The sequence below is a fragment of the Vitis riparia genome, chromosome 6, assembly GCF_004353265.1.
Source record: "Vitis riparia cultivar Riparia Gloire de Montpellier isolate 1030 chromosome 6, EGFV_Vit.rip_1.0, whole genome shotgun sequence".
Classification (NCBI taxonomy): Eukaryota; Viridiplantae; Streptophyta; class Magnoliopsida; order Vitales; family Vitaceae; genus Vitis; species Vitis riparia.
In genome coordinates this window covers 1,407,902-1,419,647 of record NC_048436.1, presented here as the reverse complement: position 1 = coordinate 1,419,647, position 11,746 = coordinate 1,407,902, and positions in this window count along the sequence as shown.

Genomic DNA, 11,746 nt, shown 5'->3' with positions numbered 1-11,746 from the left:
TATATTTCTTACTTAAAAGACACTGAAAATTGATTATCATACTTCAAAGGCACTGAATGATGATTGCATAAATGTTCTGTCGGTTCCTGCATTTAGTCGAGTGATGAACCTTTGTAGGGTACTTCATTCCCTTGCTGAAACAAGGGTCTAATTTGCAAAGTAGTAGTTTAGCATCTCAAACCTTTAGAGGACAGACATGCTATGCAAGGCTTGTAGTTACCTTCCACTTAGGTAAATATGCATGTGAATGTAGTTGAAATATCACATCATAAATTACGAGACAGCGACGTGATTTGCTTTTAGCTCTAGATTGAGTTGAATGGCATGGAAAGTCTTACTTTTGAGAGTGAGATTATTGACAGGGTCTCTTGGATCTTGAAAGAGTGTTGAATGGGAAGGTGATTGAAGTAGTCAATCTGAATAGTTCGATTTAAGGGTCTGTTGGGAGAGGTCTTTTGGATCTAGCAATTGAAAATCAACAGTCTGGAATGAACTTTGAGAGGTTTGATGGTTCACCATTATTGATAAGTGATGCTAGTGTGGGTGTGGGTCCTCCTTAGCTTAACCTTTACTAAGAGGACTAAGAAGAGTAGCATTAATAATTTTGGCAGGGAAAGGAGAACAAATAGTGGAAGCTAGTGCAATTATGTTGGCCGAAAGGGCATATAGAGGGGATGGATGAACTAGAATCATCACTGAACTTTTCACAAGAAGACAGGATGGGAAGATGTTGGGACAGGAATAAAGAATCTTTATAATACTATTGAAAAGATAGGAAGGGAAACATGAAGAGATGTATTTTCCCCCCTGAATGACCCAACTTTAGAATGGAAAAGGAAAGGGAATACCTGGAAAATAATTCAGAGGGGAGGACTTTCTTTCTTAAGTTTTTGCCTGCAGAATACATTCATATTACCCAAATAACCATCTTAACTGATCGTGTGAGACAGGCTATGCATTGATTGTTTGCTTGTTTTTATGTGTTCCCTCATGTTTATAAGAATGCAAAATAAACAGGCTCCCCTGATTCAATAGAAATCTTATGCTGAAGAATAGTGGTGTCTAATGCAGGAAAGCTTAAGGCTGAGTTAGGTATTTGGCTCCCAATGCTAGCATGTTGATAAATTATCAGTGGTTGTGCTAGAAATTTGATAGGGTTCAAGATATTTGTCAGCTTAGCAAAGGGTTACCTCTAGGTAGATTCCATTATCAACTGAAAACTACTTACATGAAGGTGATTTCTGCCGACAGTTTCTCATGATTAGTTAGTATTTTTGGGAAAAGATTTCCCAGCATCAGAAGCCATAATAATAGCTTGGAGAGAGGCCCACTAGGTAATACATCTTTTTATCTTGTCACTCAATCCAAAACCCCTGCCCCAGCTAATGAAATGGAAGATTTATTCCCTCTAGATTTGGGTCACAAGCAAAGTGCAGCTGGTAAAATTATGATCATTTGGTTGACCATGTGGGCAGTGCTTGTATTTTAATCCAAATTGCAATGAGGGTTGTGGTGGAAAGATTTGGATGAATGTTTGATCTCCTTTCCTTTCTCGTTTACTTTTATGCTTTTTAGGGGGACATATCACATATATGCCTCGTCAATTATCGCGTATCATTCCAGATACATGTGTTAGTGTTGGGGTTCGATCATTGTCTCCATGAATTAATAATTAGACTGTGAAAGGGATTTTTAGGATGGTGGGGGTTGGTTTTCCGATTGGGTTGAAAAGAGAGGGCCTTTCATACGAGTAAAAGATTGGTGCAAGGTGAAAGAAGAAATGTGGTTGGAAATAGGCTGCCCCGCCATCTGGGTGGCTTTGAGTCATTTTCATGGCCTAGGAATCCAAAGCCATTAGGAAAACCAACCTCATTGTTAGTAACGCGTGGATGGGTTGTTTTGTACTTTCTTTTTCTCCAACTTTCCTCCCAACTCTTTCAAGGTTTGGAAAGGAAAAAAAAAAAGAAAAAAAAAAATGCAGCAATTATATTTTAGAGTAGTTTTTTTGTTCTCCAAAATAAAAGGTTGGTAATAAAAAATTATTTTTGGTTTTTTGTTTTCTTTTTTTAAGAATAGAAAACAAGATGTTTTAAGATTAGGTTTTTTGTTGTTTTTATTTATTTTCTAAGTACTGTTTTAAAAAATAATTATATAAATATGTGGAATAATTAAATATAAAAAATTAAATATAAAAATTATTTTTAAAATATATTTAAAATTATTAAAAATAAGTTAAAAACATTTTAACTTTTTAAATAAATTTTTGTTTTATGAAAATTAAAGAATAATTTTCAAAAAAAGTTACTAAATAAATTAATTTTAAAAAAGGAAAAAAATCATAAAATAGAAATCGATTATATTATTAAAAAATAATATATAAATGAATGAAAAATAAGTGTTTTATCACAAAGTATACAAAATTTTCGTTATTTTTAGATATATATAAGTTTAAATTTTATAAATTTGGGTTTCTATTGGGATTTTATAAATTCGGAATTCTAAAATTTTAAATATTTTTAAATATAGGTATGAAATTTAAATTTTATAAATAATATGGTTTTTTGAAAGGAGAGTTTAGGGGGGAAAAAGAAGGGAGAATTGTGTTTTGGGCCCAACTGGGCCCAAAAATTAACATTTGATCCATATATCATGCATATTTAAGCCCAAGACCCAAACAAAGTATGAAAATTAAGATGAAAGATATTGTTCTTCATTAATCCCTAAAATACCCTTAACCCTTACATAGGTACAAGTAAGTGTGAATTTCAATTTTTTTGTGTTTTTTTTCCCTTTTCTATTCCCTATTAAGTATTACTCATTTCTAATTTTTTTTTTCTTCCAATCTATATTTCTATTTTATGTCAAATAAAAATTAATAATGTTTTTTTGTTTTTCATTTTTAAAGATATTGAATCTTTTTGCTCTTATTATAAGCAATGATAAAAATTTTGGGATTTTTCATCGAAATATTTTTTATATTTTTGTAATTATCTTTTAGTTTAATTTTTTATTTTTTTATTTTAAATTTATATTACCCTTTCATTTATATTTTTCTCTTATTTTTAATTATTTTTTATATTTTCTACATTAACCATATTTAAAAAAATTTTTAAATTGACTATCACTTCACTCAATTATATATATATCCAAAAAGATAAATTTATTGAAAAAAATAACTAAGATATGAAGTTATAATATTATATTAATAATTTTTCTTATCTAGATAGACTAATGCAAAGTATTTTGATTTATAACAAGAAAATTGTCAGTACAATTTTTTAGTAAAACTTTAGAAATTAAATTTCAAATAAAATATATTATATAAAATTTTATCTAAAAATTATTGAAAGTGATATTTAATTTTTTTTATTGACTTTCAAACTTATCTAATTTTTTTACTTGAAAGGTAATAGAACATGTTTACAAAAAAAATTAGTTTTTCATTTTTTAAATAAATGAGTATAAATATATTAAAATAATTAAAGATAATGTTAGTAAAAAATTTGATAAATATGATTATAATTTTAAATATAGATTCATTTGGATAAAATTTCACAAAAAAAATAGTAGAAAGAAAGAACATTGCTAAAACTACAAAAACGAAATATGCAATTACAAAAATTTGATAATGAAATTTAAAAATAAAATTTGAAACAATTCTTGAGTAAGAGAATTTGAGTGAGGAAAAAATATTTGAATGGAAAAAAATGGGAAAGTTTTTCAAAATCACTTGAAATCCTTAACAAAAAGTAATCTTATACACCCTTGTATAATTAGTAAATTTATCTTATACAGTTAGTATAATACCCTTGTACAATAACTCAAATTTCATACATCATCTCATGAATATCTGACAATAGGTTGGTTAATCATGTTTGCATTGCTTTGGTTTTAAAAAAGAAGAAAAATTGTTGTATAATTTTGTTTTACAATCACTATTATGTGAGTTACCTATTTAAATGACCATATACAAGTTAGATAAAATGCATGAGATGAATGTATGCTTAACCAATGTGTGTAAGAAATGTCATTTATCATCGGTTAGGGGAAATAAACAAACAAGTTTTTCAGAATCACTTAAAATCCTTCACAAATAATAGTCTTGTACACCCTTGTACAGTTAGTATATTTGTTATGTACACTTAGTGTAAATACCTTATACAGTGACTCAAATAAAATGTTATTTTATTTTATTTTCAATGCAAAATGTAATTAAAAATAAGACAAAGAAATTACTTAAAAACTATTATTTAAGCCAAGTTTATTTATTTATTTACTTTTATTTTTGGAAATAAAGAAAAAAGAATAATAATTTATTTAACCATGAGAAATATGAATATAAGATCAGTTGGAAAATTCCAAATTTATTTATTTATTTCATTTTATTTTTGGAATTAAAGAAATAAAAAATAAAAAATTTATTTAATCATAAAAAATATTGATATAAGATATGTTAGAAAATATAAATAACCTCAAATTTATTTACTTATTTCATTTTATTTATTTAAATTAGAAAGTAATTTATGTTAATAGATTAAAATGTGTACAATTGATTTATTACTTTTTTAATTATGGATATATTAAAATTTTCTATTAGACAAAAAATAAATAAAGAAAATAAAATTAAAAAGAGTAATAAATATATATAATTTAATTATTTAATTATTTTTCATGTAAAATATAGTCCCACAAAAAACACATAATTAATCAATTTCTTTGTTTAATGGTAAACATACTATATTTTTTTATTATTATTAAAATAACTAATGGAAAAAAAATAAAAAAGGATAATCAATGAAATTTAATTCTTTTTATTATTTTCATATAAAAAATAGTATTAAACAAAGTTTTCAATTTTTATTTTTAAAAATAGTTTTCATTTTTTAATTAAATGTTTTTTCAAAAAGAAAATATAAAAAATATAAATCATATTACTATTTTTTAGAAAATATTTTTTAAAATAGTTTTTGAACATAATTTTTTTATTCATAATTTAAAATATAAAATAATACTGATTTTCAATTATTTATAAAAAAAATTAAAAACAGTGAAAAATCCAAATTGATAAAATAGAATTATTATGGTGGCATAAATAGTGGTGCAATAAAGACATAAAAAGCTTATGTGAAAGGTCAGAGGGTATTTTAGTTTATTACTATTTTATATCCTTAAAAGGTCATGTATAGAAATTTGAAGGATATATTGGTCTTTTAACATCTTATATCATTCCGTCAATTATGGAAGTTATATGAATCAAATATTAATTTTTGGGCCCACCAAAACCAAAAAAAAACCACAAAAGATTGTACGAGACACGTAAGCCAGGTCAAAGTGAAGGTGGCATGGCCCCCGTAAAGGGTGGCACAATTTTAGGTATTTGGACACTTCATTTAATAATAAAGGGCATGTGGACGGCCATCAGCCTATTCAGCCCGCGTGCGTTGTCACTTGTCACCGACTTTTTTGAAGTTTGAAGCCGACACACGCCCTGCAAACTGCTTCCCACATTTTCCTTGCTCTCTCCTACTCATGATTGTAATCTCTAGCCTTTGAATTTTGACCTCCACGCTGGAAATGTGAATTTCGTTTCTATCTCCGGACTTTCCATTCAAATCTTCATTTCCCCCACGTTAAAATATCCACTTTTTGAGAAGTTAAAAAGCTTGTTTTTTAAGCACAATGATACTTTTATGGGTGTCGGACTAGTTTTACGAGAAAAATATTACTTTTTGTAAAAAATATTATTTTAGTTTATACATTTTTTGTATTTAATAAAATATTTAAAAATTATGATTTTGATTTCAATTCTAATTTTGATAGACAAAATGTTGATATGTGGATCAATCATAGGTTCATGGACCAACCATATACTAACATGTGGATGAAGGAGATGTTGCAATGTTGAAATATAGCCTAATTCTATGTTCACATGTGGATCAAGTAGATGATATCACGGGGGTCATTCAAAGCATGCCATGTACTGCAATCAAATAGGTCAAATTTGGTAGCAAATTGAAAGGTTTAAAGCATTACAACTAGTGAAATTTAATAGACTAAAGGCAACTTGAGAGGTTTAGAACAAACCAAATAGTAAAATTTGATAGGTTGAAGAGGGTGGCAACTTCAGAGGTCCAAAATGTGCTAAATAGTAAAACTTGAGAGGTTTTCGAGCTTGATAAGTTGCTACTTCTCATGTTGATCTCTCTCTCTCTCTTTCTCTCTCTCTCTCTCTCTCATATGAATTCTAAATTGACTAATTATTGAAGCATTAAAAAGCTAACTCAATCATTTTTTACCACATATATGGCACAATGGTTGAGGTGCCATGTGTCAATGATAAAAAGAATTGAAAGTATTGAAGAATGTGCATAAGTTCCTAAAAAAATTCCTTGCACTTTCAACAGTCATATCTTTCTTATATAGAGTCCAAATAGGGTGATTTATTGAGGCTTTAGAAATCTGACATGTGATGTTGCTAGCGCTACTGGAGCTAAGGAGGCTAAGTTTGATACTAAAGGTAAAGCAAACTCAAGCATAATACCAACACCGAGGGGAATAAATTCAAGCTTTAAAACTATGTCTTTTCTTCCATTAATAAATGAAGATGAAAAAATGGTTCATTCAATAGAGGAAGAAGATGGGGAAGGTTACAAATGTGATGATGATGATTTTGTGGATTTGAAGGATGAGTGATGATCGATTATTGTGAATCCAAGTGTTTTTTAATGATGTTTTTTGAAATATGGACAAAGGACACATATTTAAATGTTGAATCACTGACAATTTCATGTTTTGTTTTGGAAACTTTGGATTTGGATATGTATTAGCAATCATGATGCTTTGTTTTTATACTTAGAGTTCATAGGTTTTATGTTTTTTGTTGATTAGGTTGAAATTTTGGATGATATTTGATGATATAGGTGCTTAAGATAAATAAATGATTATTAAAATTGATTTTATTCTATGAAATTATATATGTAAAATAGGGTGCCCCTTACTTTACTAAAACTCATGTCTTAAATGCACCTTACGTCCCAAGTTCCAAGAGGACTTTGCACCTTGGTGTGTCTTGAGTATTTTAAAACTGTGTCAATATTAATCAACCATCATTTTTCATAGAAATATGTAAGATGAAATCGTTTTACTATTTCTCCCTCTTTTTCCTTTGAAACATTTTCCAAATAAAAATTTGCTCAATCTTAGAGCATTTTCAATTTGAAGCGTGATTTGAAAAAAAAAAATATAAGGGAATGCGAGAACTTATGCATTTTAAAAAATGCAATATATAGAATGCATAGCATAACATCATTAAGAGCATGCAAACATATGATCGTTCTATTTAATCTAAAGTTTTCATAAATGATGACTTCTTTTTAATCTAAACCTTAGGTTAACAATTATACCGATTTCACAAAAATGATTCAACATTTTTCTATGCATGATCATAACTCAAAAATGTTATTAATTTTGTCTTATGAAAATTTCAATTCAACAAGATGATAAGGCATTACCTCATTTGTTGAATATGGTCAATTTAATGATGACTTACATTGTCTCAACTCTTTTAGAAGATTATTTGTTTATCTGCTCTTTTTGACATGGAGTTGTTTTCTTAACTACATTGACCTTTCATTCTTCTCCATTTTCCCTTGACGTTGAGTCAAACTTCATCAATATCCTTCTTCCAATTTCTAGCTCATCATCATCTTGCACACATTTTCAATGAAGAGGGTTAGATTGATCAAATATCATAGATGTCTCTATAAAATTGTATAAATCATTTAACACTAAGAGATGCTTCTTCAATTTTTTTTCTTAAACTTCTCTTTTGATTTGAAAAATATGAAGCATTTGCATTCAAATGATAAATCCAAAGATAATATTCAAAATATTTTCTTCAAAGATGATTTATGAATAAAAAAAATGATATTTCATATCATCAACATATTTTGAACTATAGGACATATACCATTATCAAAATTTACCCATGTCAATTGTCTCCAAAATAAACATATCATCTTTCTTCTTACATAGATTCCTAAAAATACAAATTATGTAATTTTGGCACCCATATATTCTTAGGTCCTAAAGAGTTAACCTTTCCTTCATTTGAAATCCAAAATGATATAGAGTTTCAAACAACATAAGGAGATTTAAAAAATAATAATTATTATCACTAATGTGACCTGCTCTTCCACAAAAATTGCAAATGATTGAAGATGAATAACTAAAAGTTTCTTTTACAAAATCACACTTGAAGTATTTCTTATTTTATTTTTAAAAGGCTTGTAGCTCAATCCTTTTACAGTTTCACATTGACATATGTCTTTGGCGGTTTTACAAAATCATTCTTGAAGTATTATTCATTTCTAAGACACAATGGATATAACATATAGCTTTAACATTTAATTTCACTATTTTCTTTTCTTACTTATTTCACGCTTGGATTGGCTTTGGAATGAACACCCCATTTTTAATTTTGGTGGGAATATGATATCCATTATGAATCAATACTAGTATGTTGATGATATTGGATTTGGAACTTTTACTGTTTTAATTATTTCTCATATTATTGCATGCCTTGAGTGTCAAGATGCTAGCCAATGATGGTTATCTATATATTATAATTGGATGAAATAAGGTAACGAAAGTCAAGATGGTCGAGTAGTCAAAGGCATCAGACTCAAGTTCTAGTCCTCGAGATAGGGTGTGAGTTCAAATCCTACTTATAACATTATTTTTTAGGTTTTTCTTATTAATCAACCATCCCCTTATTAGAGGTCTCAAAATCAATATACTTTAAAAACCAAGTTATTTTCAGAAAAAATAAAATAATGGTTATCTTTTATTCCTTTTTTGAGAAAATGACCCTGGAGTTGTTTCAAGAGAATGCTCTTTCACCTAGGCACATTGAAAAAGTCATGTGATTGTAGAATCTTAAAGGTAGAAATGTCTGTTTTACCTATTGGATCGATCCAAGATCTTAGAGGATGGTAAAAATTGAAAACAATGATGCTAGATTTCTTAGCACTTTTACAAAGTATCATTATTTAGATTATAATGTGAGGTGAGATTCTACAATACTTATTAGAAATGTCATTATTTAGTATATTATTTTTCAATCTACTGTGCTTATTAGAAACGTCATCATTTAATAAGTACTAATATTTAGTTATTAGTTCCTCTATACGGTTGTTTTTCTAACATTGAGTACCATGGGTTTTTTCCAATATATAAACATATAGCTAAAACACAAAATACTTTTTCTCCTCTTTTCTTGAGAGCCAAACTTACCCAATCAAAAATTTGTAGTGAAATATTATTTAAAGCTTTATGAAACTTGATTGTTCTTGCAATTCTACCTGTTCTTTGGAAATTCTTTCTACCTACAAACACGTGTTTGTAACAAAATCTAATTTCTATCCTTATTTTATTTTATTTTTTCTTCTCGTCTATTCTCATTCATATTCATTGACCACTGTAAATCCTCAGCAGTAGTGCTGGTGCTAATCTATATAAGGCCGGACCACCGACAGCCTCCCACCACCTTCGATGGTTGCCGTTATCCTGAAATGACTGAACCTCAACAAAGTAAAATAATATGGAATTCAGCATTGGAGTGACAAGCCATCACTCGTCCCATCAAAACCCATGCATGGATTCAAATACTCCTGCACGTGTAAAAGCACTTACTAAACTCCAAAAGTCACTTTTGACCTCTTACAAGCCAATCCAAATCAAGGAGGCCTTAACTTATTTTTGCACAATTAACACATTGTCTCCTGTCCGACACGTAGAAAAGGACTTAAAATCAACACATTTTGGTTTACGTCAACACTACCAAAAAAAAAAGCAACAAAATCATTGAAAAACATTCTCGCTAGAAAGAATGATCTTTTATAACTAACTCAATTCAATCTTAAATTTAAAACCTCAGGTTGTTGATCATTTCGTCACTATCCCTTCTTGTCGGCTTTCCTCTCCCTTTTAATTATTGCCCTTGAGGCATGTTGAATATCCCGGGATGGATATGAAAATTTATGGAAACCTAGTTCAAACTTCAAAGTATGTGAATGGAAAATGAAAGAAGACTAGTCAATTATAAAAGCAAATTGGGATTCAAACACTTTGCCACCAAAAATCTTGACTTATGGCATTCAAAAGTAAGAGCCAACAATCCATTGATGTGGAATTAGGGTTGATTTTGACCCGCAATTGAAGTTAGGCATTCAACCATATATTGAATCTTCAATTTCACTTGTGCATGTACATTGTTTAACAGATAGTATCTGTGGGGTGGGGGGCGGTTTTGCTCGGGTATTTGTCTCAATCACCATATCTAATATGATTGCTTTAAGATGTAAATGCTTGGGACCCATTCTAGTATTGTATTCTTTCTTTCTCTCTCCATATATAACAGCTATAAAAGGAAATTTATTTTTCATAAAATAAATTATAAAAATTTGTAATATTTATTTATTTATAAATGATGTTATTTTTAATATAATTACAAAATTAAAATCTTACTATCCCAAGTCATAGCTATTCATTAAACTTGACTTGCTGAACACAAATACCCTATTTGCAAGTCTTGATTCCTTAAAAAATCGAGAATATATATATATGTAGAGGGGGGAAGGGGAAGTGGGTTTTCCTCACCAATTGGAAAAAAATATAGAAGATTGAAACTCGACTTTTATAAATTAGTTTTATCTTCATCAATTTAAAAATATTTAAAAATACATGCATTTTTCATAAGTAGGATAATTATTTTTGTGAAGGAAAAAGTGAGATTTGATTCACTAATATGAAAATATATGAAAAAAAGAATCTAAAAAATTTTAAATAAATATTATTTTTATTTATTTAAAAATAATTTGAAATACATTCAATTTTTAATGAGTTATTCAATTGTTCCTAAAAATACTATTTTACTTATCATATCATTCAAATCAATTGACAACTAAACTCTTCCATCTAAATATTTTCCTTATTATTATTTTATTTGAGATTTTTCTTTTTTTAGAAACAAACACACATCGTATGATTCTTATTTTAGTTTCCAAAAAATTTAGGAAATATTGTGCAAAAAAATCCTATTTAATCATAATTACCAATTCAAATAGTAATAAGGTTGTTTATTAAATAATAAATAATAAATTTAGTAATATATAATTATTTTAATTATGATTAGTTTATTTAATATAAAATATTTATTTATTTATTTATTTTTATACTATATCTCAAAGAACAACCATATTATAAAACATTTTATATCCAAAAAATACTTACAACAAATTTTATTCTCTATTATATTAAACAATTATTAATATTATATAATAAATACAAATTTATTATTGATTTATTTATTATCAAGAATAGAAATTTATTTTTAACTTATTAATACTAGAATAAACTTTTTTTTCAAATTCTTACTTTATAATGTTTCTAGAGAAAAAAAAAAATCTCAATTAAAATAATAATAATAATAATAATAATAATCAATCTAAAAGGAATGGAAACATCTATATGAAGGAGTCTAGTTGTTAATTGATTTGAATGACATGACAAGTAAAAGAGTATTTTGGGAATAATTGGATGACTCATTAAAAAGTGCATGTATTTTAAATTATTTTTAAATAAATAAGGATGGTACTAATTTAAAATTTTTGAAATTCTTTTTTCCATATATTTTCATATTAGTGAATCAAATCTCACTTTTCAGTATATACATTCTCTTGTTGAA